Source organism: Harpia harpyja, chromosome 13 (genome assembly GCF_026419915.1).
Source record: "Harpia harpyja isolate bHarHar1 chromosome 13, bHarHar1 primary haplotype, whole genome shotgun sequence".
Classification (NCBI taxonomy): Eukaryota; Metazoa; Chordata; class Aves; order Accipitriformes; family Accipitridae; genus Harpia; species Harpia harpyja.
In genome coordinates, this window is record NC_068952.1 from 4,753,812 (window position 1) to 4,771,917 (window position 18,106).

An 18,106-nucleotide genomic window follows, 5' to 3' on the forward strand; every position below is an offset into this window, starting at 1 on the left:
GGGTTGAAATCCTGCAGCCTGTTCTGTGGTACTTCTCAAGAACAACACAATATGCATAATAGATTTTTAATTGTATGTGAAGTTACTGCTAGACTGACAGTCCTGAAGACTGACATCCTCTCCATCTAGCTCGGGAATAACATAGCTGCATGGTTTGGAAAGAACACGAGTTTTCATCATACCCTCCTGTTGACATGTATTACCTATGACTTGGATATATCACATTGTCATATTCTCTCTGCAAGAGAGAAAACAGTCTGATCTGTACTTGTAGTTTTCTTTCTCTTCTATAAGCACTCCTGCTCCTGCATCCTGCACTACCCTCCCCTTGAGTCAGAGAGCCCATGAGTCAGAGAGCCCACAGCAGAATACATCTACCAAGATACAAAAATCACTAATTCATTTTACCTATGCTAAGCAGCAAAAGGCAGCTAGCGATGTGGAAAGGAGCCAACTCTTATGAAATGAGGTCACTGAACATTACAATCAGAGGCCAGTATCATCCATTCAGAAATGATCTTGAGTAGTCCCTTAGCACCATCCTTTTCTGGAGGCGCTTGATTCCCTTGACAGCTGAGAAGTCAGAGTTCATCTAGCCTGATGGGTATAATTTTCCTTACTGTAGGAATTCTCTCACCCTGAGGTCTTTGATTGTAGCCAAGTGAGATACTTAAAAAAAAAAAAAAAAAAAAGAAAAAAAAGGACTTGTCTTAAGAGAGACATGCTCTAGATCAGCCACCTGGAGGAGGCAGGAGTTAGTTCAGTAACATCCTACAGTCAGTATACATGGAGGAGGCCAAGCTTGAGAAGTGCAAGAGCCCCCTCCACAAAAATCTGGGTGTAGATGCAATTTGCTGAAACCTTCCTGACTCTCTGCAGAGATGTGTTTCCAGTTCACTACTCCTAGAAGGCAAGCCTAGAAGTACGAAGAGGTCTGTGCTGTGAATTCCCCACTGCAACAACTCCTGCCCTATCTCACATTAAATGGATAAATGCTCAAGATTAAACCAAAGTCTCTGGGCAGAGTGAACCATTGTTTGCCTAACTCACCCATGCTTGCTACACAGTGCAGCTATATCATGTTCTCTGGTACTACAGGGAGTCGGGAATCACTGGTGATTCAATTAGATGTGCACTTGATACTTTTATTTATACTGCCTGCCAAAACTAAAAATTAGTGAAGCATGTAGGAAAACAACCACTATTTCTCTTCAAGCTTATTTTATGGTGCAAATCAATTCAGGAGTGGGGGGAATACATGCCAAACCTTTTTAATAAAGGACTCCAGCTCCTGAAAAGAGTGCTCTGTGTTATTGTCAGCTCGATTTTTTTGACTGCCTTAGAGCAATTCTGGCTTGCCGCATACAGGCTGCACGGTGCCCTTGTACTTCAGTTAGGGTCAAGGCTGACTAGAGAGGAGAGCTTTGCAGAAAGAATAGACCAAGTAACTCAGAGCTGGTTGCTGACAATTTCTGCAGGCCCCTTGGTAAGGGTTTAAGGCAATGAGAAGGTATCTTCCTTGGCTTTGCCATGCTCCTTGCAAAAATGCACTCTTTAGAGACACTACTGAGAGCCTTCCCTATGTCAGATGCAAAGCTCTTTGCATGTCACAAGCCAGACACAGTGGGTTCAGGTCAGTATGCAAATGGATACTAGAAAACTGTAAGAGGTGACTCCGGTAACTCACTAGGTGACCCCTTTTCCTAGGGGTATTCAATGAACCTGTATGGCACCGTGTTGCTGGAAGTACCACCTAAAGAAAAGTTAAGAGACATAGCCCAGAGCACTTCCATGATGTTAGTAACATCATGACATTCTTAAAAATTCTTCAAGTCCTACTCAAATTCAGAAGTACTTTTGTCTCTCTGAATTACCCCACAGACAGTTTTGAACCCCACGTTTATTACCAACTCTCATGTCCCACTCAGACTACCTGCAGTCCTTTCAGCAATGTCCGTGTTTTATCCCAGCAGCTGCTGGGATACAATATGCAGAGATTCAGAGGAAGGGTTATTGTAGGCAATGGGGTTGTTCTGTTTACTCAATCTACTGTAACTTTGTAAAGGCACTCAGTTTTCCAAGCACATGACTGCATTAACACCAATTATATGGAACCAAGGCATTCAAGAGCACCTACTGTCTTCCCAGGTGTCTTTGTTGCAGCCCAGGAGCACAAATCTCCTGAAGTCAACTGACTGTAGTATTTAAAAGATGTCAGTTGCAACTAGACATGAAGCAATTCCAGAAGCTTACCCTCCAAAACAAAGCAGCAGATTTGCATGCTCATTCATCTCTGCAAAGACAGGGCTTGAATTAGCTCAGATTTGCATTAGACACATATATACATGCTCCTTGTATAGGTTAGAGAACACAAATAGCAAAGCTGCAGCCTGGGGAATGGCTGGGTTCTGTGGCAGTGCATGATTTATTCCTGTCTCCTGTTTGCTTGCTTACTGTGTGCACAATGGCAAAATGAATTGGATAAAGGAGATGATTAACTAGTAAAACAAATAGATAACCAAAAAAAGCCCAAACACAAATGACCATTTTAATGGGTCACTTGATGCAGATGTTTGCATCCAAGCTCAAGGAAACTTAATTTTTAATTAAAATATTTTGTAACAAAAATAGACATTTGATCTTTTCATTTCCCAGCCCCTATCACTCCTGGCAAGGTGAGCCAGAGTGACCTGGATTGCCGAGTGAAGTGGCTGCAACTCACACACAGAAGATGTGTAAGGAAAGGAAAATGGATGGTATCAAATAAGTATCAAAGTAAAATTTGTGGGAGACATCCTTTATATTTACAGCAGTGTTTATGTAGCCAGTGGCATCCATAAATTATAGCAGTCATTAAGCTGTACCACGGCTGGCTTGGAGTCTTATAAATCATTATTTAAACAGCAACATTAAACAAATGGCATTTCAGACTCTAAATTGAAAGGAGAAACAAACAACTCCTTGGGGAACAAGTGCTGACTTTGTACCTCACAGATCCTGCTTCTGAACACAGTCCAGCCTTGGCAGTGTTCAAATCCAGTACCAGACCCCAGACTCAAATGACAGCCCATGCTTTTGGACTTAGTTTCCATACAGCAGGATGGAAAAGGGAAAATCATGTGGCTTAGCCTAACGCAAGGTAAGCAACTTACTGCTCAGACTGTGGGACCAAAGGGGATGTGTTTCACTCCTCAGCAAATTTTCTCTGACTTGGGTTGCCTCTTCTCTCCTTCCTCCTCCCTTAACCAGCACAGAAATCAAAATGCACTGGCAAGCTCTGGCAAATCTGTCTCTGAGGGACGTGGCCAGAAAGACTGTGATGTTTGATCACTGCAAAATGGGAACCTTCAACTTACTGCCACCACACTTCGCCAGGTGGGACGTAAGACTGAAAATTCTTACAGGCATTCACAAAGATATCCCTTACCTTGCAAACTGGCTACGCTGCTAATTAACATGCAGGATTAATCAAGCTGAACGTAATTATAACTTCACGTGTTACATTCAACTTCTTAGGCCATAATTTTTAATGCTACCGAAAGCTTTTGGGACCAACAGAGTCAGGTAAAGCCCTCCCACTCAGCACACATTAAAACAAGAGAGCTTAATAGGACAGTACTTGGTGGTTGTTTGAAAACCTTGTCATTTGTGCTCTGCAAAAAAAAGGTGAACAGAAATTGCAAAGACCTGGGATGAATGTGCACCCTTGTGCACATTTTACCAACAAGCAGCTGCTCTCTGGGCTATCCCTGAGAAGCCCGGTTGGGCGCAGCTGAATTGACTCCAATGGTTCTTGGGGCAAGACCCTGTATGCACACAAGGTGGGAAACTTCAATTTTTAATTGCATGTATGTAGTGAGAAATACCTACCCAGGGAAATCCACCATGCTTATTTCACCATATGTGCTACCTCAAAAAAGAGAAACTTTCCTTCCATTTAATTACACCTCTTAAAAAAAATTTCTGATGAGGTAGTGCTGCAGTCTAATGTTCCTCCACTAAATGCCGCTAAAAATCAGGGAATGTGCAACCTCACTGACAATGCTTATCTGTCACAAGTATTTGTCATTATCTTCTCAATTTTATCTGCTCCTCATTTGGTTTGAGTTCAAGGCCTTGACTCGGAGATATTTAAAAAGAGAGTACTTGGGGGGATTTAAAGGTTGTGTGAAACAAAGGAAAGCTGCTGTCTAGCTATAAAAGGATAGTGAGAATTCTGGGGAGTTTCTGATTATTGACCTTTCTTTGACTTGCCATTTCTGATGGGCACATCATTTCCTCACTCTTCATCCTCCAACCCTCCAGCCTTACAACAGCACAGACATTTGAAGGCTGATGGCTCACTTGGTGCTGAGGATAGCCATATTCCAGGATAAAGTAAATTTTCTATTGATACGAGTCATTAATACCCCTGCTTTCACCATTACAGAAGTTGGAAGGTATAAAATAAAGGAGGTAGGAAAGTGACAGAAGAGAAAGACGAGTTCACGTTTAAGGCACCTGAAGCCATCCTTGGCAAATGGCCATTAAACCCCAACATGATACAGGGCAGATCACATAAATCAAAACTTTCACAACAAGCTACACTGCCCTCATTTTCCAGGCACTCACCCCAGGACACCTGTACTCAGATCTGCAGAGAAGCCAAGCAGTCGCAGCTGCAAATGACACCAGTGAGAGAGATACTTGGAAAACATGATGTTCTCAAAAAATGCTTTGAAAAAAGATTAGACTCCTGGTTTCTCACACCAGGCAGCCAAAATTAGTCAACACTTCATAATTTCTGACTTTAATCTTTGCAACAGCACCGTTACTGTTGCTGTCACTGCCTAAGGATGCAAGTGAAGCCACATTTGTAGGAGGCGGCGATCTCTTTTTATTAGACTGCCTGATACAGGCAGAAAAAGCAGCCCATGTTTGTATATGCCTGAAAGCTTGCCCATTTTTCCAGTTACATAAATTTGCTTTAATCTTCTTATTTCACTTCCTATACATAAAATGGGAATAAACTCATCACAAGAGCTCTGTGATGTTCATTTCATTAACATTTGTAAGGAACTAAGATGTTATGATAACAGAGCCATGAAAAAACCTGTAAGGAAATTATTTACTCTGTTTTCACAGTGCAGTTTGAATAATTTACAGTATAAAATGAACAGGGCCATACATTTGATGAAGGCAGGATAGAGAATAGTAAATAAATTCCCACTGAGGGAGCACCCCTTGCCCTGTATGCTAAGGGCACAGCATTCCCACAGTGAGCTACTCCAAGGCGAGAAATCTTGCTCATTAGAGCCACATAGAAACAGAATTTTCATTTCACAGAAAATGTCAACATTTCAAAATATATCTAACCACAAAATAAAAATGCTCAAATTTCTCACAGAGCAAAAGTTTCAAAACAAATCTGGGTTGGAAATACTGACTTAAGAGGTTTCAACACATAACTAAATATTGTCATAAACCCAAGAAATTTGAAAACACGTGAATTCAGACAAAGATAACATGTTGGGCAGGAAATTCAAGTGGAAACTTACTGGTTTGGAACTCACTCATGTCAATAATTCAGCCAGCTCAGTTCTAACATGCTCTCCCTCTCTGCTGCTGCTGCTGTTTCAAAGTAGGAATGTTATACTTAGTAAACAAATTCTAAAACATCTGCTCCTTCAGCCTTGCCTAATGCCAGTATGATTGCTAACACCAGAGAAAGCTTCACAGCACACCTGAGGAGCTGGCACTTGTTCACTGCCATGTTTCAGTAGCATGAACTTTCTGCAGAGCTATACAGCATTTAGACTAGCCAGGCCCTCTGCGTTCTCTTCAAAATGCTTTTGACCAGGTCTAGCTACTTTTCCTACCTTTTGATTGAATGAATTCCCCATGTTGATGTTGGTGTGATGTAGCTTTCCTGAATTTACAGCAACAACTAGCTTCCTTAAAACTATAATGAAAAAAGAATGTGGAATAAGAAAGTTAGCTATATTTCACACTTTCTCATTTTTCAATTAGGGAAGTTGACTGAGGATCTAGTATTTATCTTCATAGCTCCTGAGACAACAAATAATTGCTGAGCACAATAAATAACATGATAATGTGTTTCCCTATTAATCTTGCACAAAATCTAGCTGCTTTTTTGTTTTTGTTAGGGTACATGGTAACATGTATTTTTTCCTGTGATTTGCTTACCAATGAATACGCAGCTCCAACAGCACATCCAAAAATTAATAGTAAGCAAGTAAACAGCAGCAGTGAATTTTACAAAGGAAGTGTGATTTTTCCAGCATGCAGTAGTACCTACATATTCTGTGGTATCTACAAAATTGAAAAGGGCCAAAAGAGATGGAAAATACTTATTACCAAATACCTATGAAACACTGTGTATGCACAGTCATTGGACCTTTTTTTTTTTATTTCATCTCACACAGCAGATCTTTAAGGTTTTCATCCCTAAATATGAACATCCTGACTTAGAACAATGCAATGGGATAGAGTAATTTTGTTAAAATCCCAAACCTCATTTCTTTTGGTTGCTTTTTGTTGCCCCTGTTTCAATATCAGACTACATTTGCTATTTGATTCCCTTTTCTCTCAGGTACCTTTGCATCTTTGTGAGATTAAAAAAACCAACAAAACAAAACACACCCCACCCCCAATTTTTCATACCTCATCCAAAAGCAGTGATAACTATATTTGTAACAGTAAGCAAGTGCTTAAAAAGAGACCAAAACACCTTTTCTGTGATTTTCTGTGAATTTTTCAAAATACAAATCTTGGAGAGGGAAAATAAAAAAGGTCTAACTTCTGTTATTAGCTCTGCCATTCCCATCAGACCTCTCTGGGTCTGAATAGGCTTGGAGACCAGCTCTTATCAGCCAGCAACCTCACCCAGGGGAAACACTGGCCAGACTGATTGCTAGCTCACTGGAAGATGAATGCCACTTGCCACATGCAGCGGACACTGACAAAATCATGAGGTGGTTAAGATCCCTAAGCTTATTTATAGACAACAGGAGCAGACTTAACATGGGTCCATTCTCAACATCAGGCGTGGAACTGAATATGAAATAAAACAAGGCTACTGGAGAAAGGATATGAAAATAGTGCTTCCAAACTTCATGCGTGCCTCTTGGGTAAACTATAAGAGCTGGTTAGATAGAAAATACATGTAATTTTCCACATTTTGCTTCTTAGAAGGCTTGGTTCAAATCCACTTTCAATTATTAAAGTAAGTTTTATCTTTGCCTATTCAGGTTCCCCAGTTCCAAGCACAACCAACATGCCACCGTACTGTCCAACATATACACAGTGGATTTTTTAAAATTCTTGGTTCTTAAAAACACCACAACAAAAAAACCCCCAAACCATCAATAACATTTTAAAGATGAGGAAACTGAGGTACACATCAACCGATTTTAATTACTTAAATGAGACTGTAAATTGCCCAACCAGACTAACTCTCTGACTCCTGTTCCAACCTCTACCAGTTAGACTGAAGTTGCACAGATCCAATAAAAAAGCCACAGAAAGGAGAGACTGGAAAAGATTGCTTGGCTCATTGAAAGCTGATTCCACGCAGGTCAGATATAACCGCTCTCTGAATCTTGCGGCAATCCTCAGTAATCTCTCAGTCATGCACTTTTAGCACTGTCAAACCAGTCAACAGGGGTATATTTGTATGCCTTGTCATGAAAAACACAAATAGAGGTATGACACTTAATTGCATTCAAACATCATTTTAGATAGGAATCATATTTTTCATTTCTAAAATGCAATTCTGCTTCTATACCTGTTTAAAGCAGTATCTCTCCTTTAGCTGTCAGCAGTATTAAATTAAGGTTTATGACCTTACTGCAGATCAGTTGCTGGGGTAGATGGGCGGAATATCACAAATCAGCACAATCACGAGCATGCATATGTGGTCCCTTTGAGCAGGGTGCAGTGATGCACCCTCACATCACAGCCAAATGCTTTACTGTGCAAAGCAGTGGCCCCAGAGTGGAAGAGCAATAGTTGTTCCAGGTAGAAACAGAAGCTTGCTGATAAGAAAGTTGCATATCGTGCCCCTCTCCACTGTGCCAACCTCCGTGAAACTCTGCAGGTGTGTAAGTGCAGCAAATTGTCATCAAGGAGCTAATTTTCACTTTGTTCAAAAACCAAGCAATGAACAATACCTCAAAAACTCAAAGCATAAACAAAATGAAATTGTGCATGAGCACTTGCTGTGAGGGAGAGCAATAGTATTGGTGACACGTAACAGGTTTGCCACTGGAAGGGACTTAATGTGGATAGAGGCTATCCAGCTTTCAGTTCAGGGAAGCAAAAGGAAACACTGCAGTTTTACCCTACCTCCACACATCCCTGAACATCAGTATGTTGGTGGATGCTATGACTCACTGGTGACTCTTCCAGCTGAATGCACTGAAAACTGCCTACATCTCAGTGCTCTGAAGGGATGGAGAAGTAGCAGTTCTTTGCTCTTGTGTATCAGGCTGTGCTTCAAGGCCTTGCTACACTTGAATGAAATTATCCCAGGAGCAAAGCTGCTGGAGGTCAACGGTCCTCAACATCAAAAAAAGCCTGGAGAATGACTCCTTCCTGGAGTCCGTGTCTCTGCCGGAGGATCTCTGCTAACCCTTGAGCGTGCAGAAGATTTACAAATTGGGAATGCTTACAGAAAAAAACAGATGTCAGCAAAGAACACAGTGATTAGCTCTGTGTAAGCCAAGGTACGTACTGAAGATATTAGGAAAAGACATAAGAAGGAATGACATTACAATTCCAAGACGACCACCCAGGTTTCAGGCAGTCTCTCTACTGTCTTGTGACATGCTAAAAGACACTTTGGTTAATGCTTTCTATGCAAGATCTCTTTCCCAAACATATACTGAGGTGCAGAGAGAATTGTAAGAGTTGACCAATATCATTACTCAGAATTACCATGCCCTGAGGATGAGATGCCTGTGGGTTGCTAGCCACAGTAGAATAGCTAGAAAAATGTTAAATAATATTAAAATGGCTTTTTAATTATTTTTAATACTGTGATAGGAATTTAATAAAACAGTTGCTATGTGTAAAGACAGATCAAGGAGACAGAACATGTCTTACATCTCTCTGTGACTCTAGATTTTCTCTAAGATATTTACCCTTCAGTGAGTAGACTGCGCAATCAAACTCTCAGAAGATTTTACACAATTACTCAGAACTGACAGTCTTTTACAGTTCTCGTCTTCAAATTTGGCACCATAAAACGTATGCCAACCCAAAATATTCCTCTATATCCACTTTGTCAACAGGCTTTCTGTTGAGAGCAAGCTCCCCTTCAAGGTTCTTCCAATCCCTCTTACCCCCATTTTGCTAACTGATTCAGCTGGCTATTAATTAATCTCTTAACTATCATCAGCAATAGTATTAAATTCTCACAAATGTGCTACTGCTGTTATTATGTAAAATGCTCCTCCCAGCTGGATAGGTTTCAGCAAAGCGTAACACCTTGTTGACTCTAGATAAATCTATTTATACAATGCAAATGTTCCTCTTCCTGGCAGACAAATCCTTTATAACTAAATCCTTTATAACTGCAAAATGATTCATTATACAAGATAGAGAAGTAGGAGGACACAGAGTTTACCGCTCTTCTTCATCAAGACCTAGCAAACATAAACATTTGGGTACAAAACAAGTAATAAAAAGAGAATATGAAACAGGGGCTGCTAGCCCCACTGCTTGACCAACCTGATCTCCTTCTATGACCAGGTGACCCACCTAGTAGATGAGGGAAAGGCTGTCGATGTTATCTTCCTTGACTTCAGCAAGGCCTTTGACACTGTCTCTCATGGCATACTCCTTGAGAAGCTGGCATCTTGTGGCCTGGATAAGTGCACTATTCACTGGGTGAAAAACTGGCTGGATGGCCAAGCCCAGAGGGTAGTGGTGAATGGGGTGAAATCCAGTTGGCGGCGGGTCACGAGTGGTGTTCCTCAGGGCTCGGTGTTGGGCCCCGTTCTGTTTAATATCTTTATCAATGATTTGGATGAGGGGATTGAGTGCACCCTCAGCAAGTTTGCAGACGACACCAAGTTGGGAGGCAGGGTCGATCTGCTTGAGGGTAGGGAGGCTTTACAGAGAGATCTGGACAGGCTGGATCGATGGGCTGAGGCCAATCGTATGAAGTTCAACAAGGCCAAGTGCCGGGTCCTGCACTTTGGTCACGGCAACCCCATGCAGCGCTACAGGCTTGGGGAAGAGTGGCTGGAAAGCTGCCCAGCAGAGAAAGACCTGGGTGTGCTGGTTGAGAGTCAGCTGAATATGAGCCAGCAGTGTGCCCAGGTGGCCAAGGCGGCCAATGGCATCCTGGCCTGTATCAGGAACAGTGTGGCCAGCAGGAGCAGGGAGGTGATCGTCCCCTGCACTCGGCACTGGTGAGGCTGGACCTTGAGTCCTGTGTTCAGTTTTGGGCCCCTCACTGCAGGAAAGACATTGAGGTGCTGGAGTGTGTCCAGAGAAGGGCAACCAAGTTGGTGAGGGGCCTGGAGCACAAGTCTTATAAGGAGCGGCTGAGGGAGCTGGGGTTGTTTAGTCTAGACAAGAGGAGTCTGAGGGGAGACCTTATCGCTCTCTACAACTACCTGAAGGGGGTTGTAGTGAGGTGGGTGCTGGTCTCTTTGTCAGGTGGCCGGAGATAGGACGAGAGGAAATGGCCTCAAGTTGAGGCAAGGGAGATTTAGGTTAGATATTAGGAAAAATTTCTTTACTGTGAGGGTTGTTAGACATTGGAATAGGCTGCCCAGGGAAGTGGTTGAGTCACCATCCCCGGAGATATTAAAAAAGCAAGTAGACGGGGTACTCCAGGACATGGTTTAGTGGGCATGGTTGATGGTTGGACTTGATGATCTTGAAGATCTTTTTCCAACCGAAATGATTCTATGATTCTATGATTCTAAAGCAAATGGGGTTAGTCTGACTTCGTGGCAAACAGGGGCAGAATGCTACCCATGAATAATTATGGGAAGGTCCAGAAGGAGGAGCAGAGCACGTGGAAACAACATACAGAATCCAACCCAGGCATACATGCATAGCATTCTGACTGACTTGGAGTCAAAAAATAATTAGGCATATGAGGAACTAAGACAAGAGAAATATAAACCAATTTCAGGAAATAGTGAAATTCTGTATACTGTCCACCAAAGATCTAGTGGATTGTGGCGCAGTTTCAAACGTGGTGTTGGGAAAAAACCCATCAGTTCAAGAGAGGGTTACAGTTAACAAGCTGTACAGAACAGGACTCACTCAACAGCACAAACCGCACACACACAGTGAATAACAAAAAAGAACCACCAAAATTTCTTTTGGCCATAAAATGGACTAGGGGAGACCTATAGGTACTTTACATTTACATGTGTCTACACTTGGTCTTGAAGTATCAATTTAAAAGACCAATAATGATTAACATTAATTTTCGTACACATTTCATCAAGTCTTCTCTCTCAGCAGCAGCCATCTTGGGGAGGTCAGCCATCTTAGCGAACACAAACTCTTCCTGTTTTTTACTATGATACACTGGTTGCTCTGTATTTGTAATTCTATTCATCTTAAGCTGCCCATGGTCCTCTCTGTGGTATAGTTAAGTTATACCGAGTGCAAAGGTGTTAGATACCCACTATATATTTTTACAAAGAGAACAGTTAAAATACCTGACTTCCAGCCCTCCTGGGGCTTTAACTTAATGGGATGTGGACGCAGTTCACCAGCTATAATGACTGTCACTGGCCAGCTACTCACATCACTGCAGTACCTCAAAGCCTGGAATGTAATCTGTAGTGCACAGGGAATCTACATTCAGAAAGTTTAGTGAAATACTATCAACAAAACCAACCACCCTGGAATTTGTACTTAAACCAGGAAAAATGCCTTGCCTCCTTTTCCAGGACTTCTTGATAAACAGCAGCAGGACTCTTATGCGGCAGTAGTTAAAAGTAAAGGCTCTCAACTCTACTTTGACCATGCCTCTCCTTTCCGTCCCGCAGGTAATTGCCGCTGCTTTTTAGTGAGCAATATAATTTTAAAGGAGTCTGTCAATGAGGTATCACAAAGATGATAAAAGTGCCTTGTCCTAGCATCTAATATGGATAAAATCAATGATCCACTGTCCCACAGACAGTAACATAGTCAGAAAGCTGAGAGGCCTCTGCACCCACAGAAGCCAGGCCTTTATGGGCAACAGCTGCTGCATTCTCTGAAAGATTTTCAGCAGAACAGTAAAACAGCTAAGCAAACTAAGCCCTGGCAAAGACAGGGTGGCAAATCCAAATTATCGTCCCCCTGTGTGTGAAGCAGTTTCAGCACAGACAGTAGCAGTACAAGATCTCTCTGCACTGCGAGAACTCATCCATCCTGCATCCATTTTACCTCCCTCTCCTCTTCAGGCCAGTGACAATCCTGCTGGGAAGGTCTCTGGACAACTTTGTTCGTCTCTGCTAGCAAAAAGTAGAAGTGAGAGAAGAGAGAAGACTCACAGCAGTCACTGGGCCTCTTGCAGGTAGACCATGAGTAAGTTACCAGCTCATCCAGGGTATTCTCAGAAATAAAAAGCCTGGCATCCTTTTCCTAATACCCAATAAAAGGAAGAAGGAATTAAATAACCAAGGACCAAGCACAAACCAGCCAAAACACAGGAGCCCAGCATAATTTTTTGAGGTACTTCAACCAGCACTCCATTTGTGTGTGCAGGGGCCTTGAATTGCTAGCAAATCACCTTCAGAAATGCTGCCTATCAAATAAGGAATCTGACGGTCAGGATTTTTAAATTGGCTCTTATGCTGTGACCTTGGATAACTCTCTTCACTTCTTCGAGCTTCCATCTCGCTGCCCGTGACAGAAAGAAATAACACTTTGTGGGGGATATGTGGCCTCACTATTGTTTAGAACTAGCACTAGGTGAATAGCTTATTTTTGTTTGCACAGAAAAAAATAATCTCATTTTTAAGAGCTATCTAAAATGAAAATGTCCCCTGTAGAAGAAAAATGTTTGCTCAGCATTACTCCAAAAGATTTTATTTGTTCTGAAATAAAATATTGGTTAGCTCCAGGAAACTTGTTACTGTTCAAAATTTGTTTCATTTCAGATATATCATCCCTCCTTTATGCCTTTTAACATCATTTCAAATAAAAAAGAAAAAAAATAAAGTCCAGGGTTAAGGTGTGAAAATTTAGTTTCTTCCCTTACTTTTTTTTGTCAAAACACTTACTAACTTTGACCAGAATTTTGAATAGCTTAGTCCCACTAAGTTGCATTTTTACAAACCTAGAGTGAAAATGGAGATGCTGCTTACCCTTGTGTAACACATGGAGGGTCTCAAGTGAAAGGCTATACTGAGCATATCACTAAATGCTAATCGCAAGCATGGAGGATGACAGAATCACTCTAGTCATTACCACATGCTAATGCAGCATCTGTCTGAGGAAGCCCTGGGTCATTTCAGCTTGGTCCTGTCCCCTGAAATCTACTCATTCAGACAGTGCACCAAAGACAACTTTTTACCATGTTAGCACTGACAGGACTAACAACATTCTCTCCATTTGGCATGTATTAAAACATGCAAGTATTAGCAAAACACAGATTTAACTGAGGGAACCTCAGATTTGGAGAGTAGTGAAAACCAACCACGAAGCCTGCACAGTTTCACATGAGCACTGTGGAGGTATTACACTGCTATTGCCTTCTCAGTGAGCAGCAGTATGGAAAACAGTTAATGTAAACTCAACATTAAAAATTTCACTGACAATTAAGGTGACAGATTAAACTGATCTACATGCAATCTGCAAACTGATTTGGCATTCACTGATTAATGCAGTAAATTAGATACTAACATCTCACATGCGAAGTTATAAATCACTAACTTCACTCAGCAATGTATATATGGTGTCAAACAATTTTTGATGCTGTGTAAGTTATTAATTTTTCCATAGGTGAAGCACTGAGTATCTATTACAGTTTTAGGATGAGATTATGAACAGTGACTTTCAATTTCTGACCAAAATTACTTCCAGACTTTGTCACTGGAGTACTTGATACTATTATAACTGCTCAGATTTCCAAAATTCAAGTGGAAATTGCTTTTCATATAGCAATAGAAACCTACCAGCACCAAGTCTGGACCCAAGCTGCTTCTTAGTGTATTTGAAGGTGGAGAGATGCTTTAGAAATGTGATTTATTTCTCAAAAAAGGTGCTTTCAAGAAATGCTCGTCTCTGAGTTCTGCTGATACTCAATATAATACAGATCTGCTGCTTGAAGAAACTGCAGCAAGAAATGCCACAAGATCTAAGTATTTTGCTCAACTACTGCAAACAAGGCAGAGTCCCTCTCTTATGCTTTTCCATGGATGTTACTCTCCATACGTCAACAGACCCCAAGTACTTTTAACTATACAGTCACAAATTCTCAAGGTGAAGGTATTCCCCTCCACAAATCCCAGGCAGTGCAAGGCTCTAGCCTTAGCAACAACACTTCAGCTCATGGCTGTCAACACTAATGAGTTAAACTGGACTGTAATGAGATCTTGGAGTTATTTGTAGCTGTGGTACAGGTAAGTCCCTTTGGTTGCAGGCAGGCATACTCCCCCAGCTGCATTGGCAGGAGAGGTTATTGTCTCCATCTGTTCAGGACCACTTTCCCTCCTGATCCGCTGATGAAGCAGCATGTGCAAAGTACTCCCTAATTTATTTCAGGCAAAGTCACACAGGTAAGACCAGAACAACAGTTCTTACCTACTCAAGGATTTTATGTTAACCTCTCTCATTTTCAAATGGCAGCTGCTCTCTGGGCTGCATTAAAACATCTTACAGACTCTTGTGACCTGCTTAAAGATTAGAGGAGCAAAGCCGCAATACAGTGGTGCTACAAGGTAGAGCAGCAACTCAGTAGCTGTGCTCTAGTCACTTTAAAAAACATCATTCTAATACGTGAGGTAATTCTGATACATGATAATATTCTTACTGTTCCATGCAAAGCAATTTATGGAAGAAGGAATTTCCCTTTTTTAAAAGGGGCATACTGTGGAACATCAGACTGCTAACTCCCATTTCCTTTGCAGCTTTGGGAAAACTTGTAAACACAGCTTGGTCTTCATCTGAGATATTCAGCTCAAGTCTGCTTCTAAAACAAGGAGAATGGAAAAAAAAGCAACTGCAAGCACGCTCAAGTTCGGAGGAAATTCTGTCTCAGTTTTGAACTGCACAAGAGGGACCTTTCTTTAAATCAAAGATGGAGATAAAAGGGTGTGTTTATGTACGGGAAATCATAGCAGCTTTTTTGCAGAATAGTATTTGAAATTATTAAAACACAATGCACATATAACCAAAAAAACTAGGTACAATTGTCTGTTGAGAAAAAAATTTTGTTTTAAATTTTCCTAAAAAAGAAGAAACATTGATTATGCTAACGTAATGGAATAGAAATTCCCTGACATGACTTTTAATACTATATCATGCCTAAGAAGTCCTGTCAGTTGAAATTTGGGCTAGAACTCAATGATCTCCAGGAACTGGATTTGAAATGACTAACTCCTGAACGTAACCCGATATCCTTGCAGAAGTATGATGAATTAAAGTTCAAGGCAAATGCTGCATGTAATATAGATCTTAACCTCATTTAGAAGCAATGTTGTTTAAGGCTTTATTAAGGGATTGAGTTACTGCTTCTGCTTAAACAGAAGTGACAGAGGCATTCACAAGGGTAATAAAAATAAACAAGATAATGCAAGAGAGGGAATTGCACCTACTAGTAAGGAAGTAACTGAAAAAATAATGTGGATCTCCTATTACCACTCTTTGGAAAGCAGCATAGGACAAAATGTCCAAATGCAACTCAATTTAAGTAGATTTTTCAAAAAGCCTTTTCTGATGTCTCCCATAAAGGAATGTGGTCAACAACAACAAAAAAAATCAAAGCTTTTACATATAAGTGATTTTGTGAGGATGCAGAGAAGCAATATGATCTACAGGGCTCCATTAGAAGGCTTTTGGCTGTAGCTCTGCTTCTACCAACAACCACTTTTGACAAACCACTTCTGTATCTGAATGTTCTTCTGTGTGAAAGAACAGGTTTTGGTTTGTTTTTTTGTTTTTTTTTTTTTCTTAGAAATATACCTTCTTTTCGAGACCCATTCATAAAGTATCTACAGAGGGTAAAAACCCAGGGCTGATTTCTGGTTTATAGCTTATACAGGTTTCCCAGAACAGCTGGTGTTTTTGTTTTTAGTGCAGAGAGGCTTCTAGGTCTGACTGGAAGCATCCTGTCAAAGCTGCACAAATGAAGCTTCTTTTGGTAATGCTGGTATTGTAAAGTATTCCTGGATAGCACTATTAATCTTGCACTCAACAGCCATTTAATTTTTTTCAGGGTTTATCCTAACAGACTCTGAATAAACTCCTGCAAAATAATTACTGTAAAATGATTTATCTAGCATGCTAACCAGTGAGCACTGAGGATGTTCAATAGAGAATACATTTCTTAAAGATTCCTTGCCTGACACTATTCATTCGAAAGTGAGGAATTGGTGGGCAGACTTTATAGATTACAGGTATTAAAGCACCCACTGGCTTTAAAAGGATAGTTCTGTTAGAAATTCCAGGCTACAATTCTTCAAGCAAAGCATTGTCCCCTTTCTGACACTCTGATGATGCTATGATGCTAAAGGTGGAATGAATTGCTCTCTGAAGTGCCTCTTTTTCTCTCTGTTGACTACAGAGGGACCCTACAGACTAGCTTTGACGTGATGCCTAACTTTCAGATAGCTGAAGTCACAAAAGATGAATACCACCTTGTCTAACTTCATACAACAAAGCATCTGAATGTCTGAACTAAATCTTGCCTAGGGAGATTGAATCCCATGATGTTGTGAATTAGATGACTGGTTTATTATACAGATTTTATTCCCTGACAGTTCACTTGAGGTCTAGACTGAGAATTGTGCTGAACTGCTTGGGAATTAGCTTTCCAAGTTGGAGTTCAGGATAATACTTTTTTTGTCTTCTATCCACTGAAAATATTTTCTGGCCTTTGTTCAAATGCTAAAAAAAGCAGCCAACATCAGCAGAATGTAGATGTGTTAAAAAAGAGGTCTCCTATACACTCTTAAGACAAAGAAATAAGAAGAAAGGGACAAGTCCATTGCTTGGCTTTGTAAACTGGAAAAGAAACTGTCTTCATTTCATCTAATGCCTTTCCTATGCACTCTTTATGAACACTTGGCACTTAGTAAAACCCACAAAAGTACAGCAAGATTCCTTAGGCAAACAGCGAAACTCTGCCATGACCAAGCTCTCTGCTTGGTCTCTGAGTAACTTTCGGAATGAGTGCAATTTTCTAAAGAGGAGTCCCCAAAGACAGCACTCAATTATACCAACATGGTCGCAGCTTAGGCATTAACTAAAAACTCAAAGCTGACAGCAAGTCTACTCTTTCCTCTTTCATCAGTCAAATCCCTTGACTTAAACTTGTTAGAGATACACCAGTAAACTGCTGGTTATTGTTGCTGCCACAAATGGCCTGATTCTGTTCACTCATTACTTCTCTCTCATTTCTAGGATCGATGAAAGGGCTATTCAAAATTGTTTCCATTTCCTCACAACTAACTCCATCCCAGGTGTCAGCTAATCTAATGCTCACTCACTGTGGCCTGGCCAAAGGGCTTTGGTCATCTTTATCCATCTGTTGCCACTCACCTTTGTATTTCCACTTCAGAATTCACAATCTAATTTCTTTGTCCTTTGCTTGTACTCAGTGCACAGCACAGACCAGACTCACCTGTGAATACTACTCTGATATGGTATAGCAATATGAATAAGCGGAAACAATCTGGAGTATTTACAGAACAGTATCACTGTGGGCTTGGACTGTAGGAAGAGTAATTTTACACGACTGACTGCCATTTGGTGGCATCCTGCCCAGTCATGACACTTTGGTTTCATTTTGGCAATTACCCTGATTGTCCAGGAAAGGAATGCACTGTTTACCTGAAAAGTCAAAAAATAATATGAACCAGAGGGTGCTCTGACTGCTATTATACTTGAGAAAGACAACTGTAATGCATTACAGACACTGCTG

General features: G+C 40.9%; 1 protein-coding gene across 1 annotated transcript in view; it reads right to left on the reverse strand.

The window, feature by feature from the left end:
* Nucleotides 1-18,106, reverse strand: part of ALK (ALK receptor tyrosine kinase) — a 323,900-nt gene that overhangs the window by 83,103 nt on the left and 222,691 nt on the right. The gene's annotated exons all lie outside the window — the stretch shown is intronic.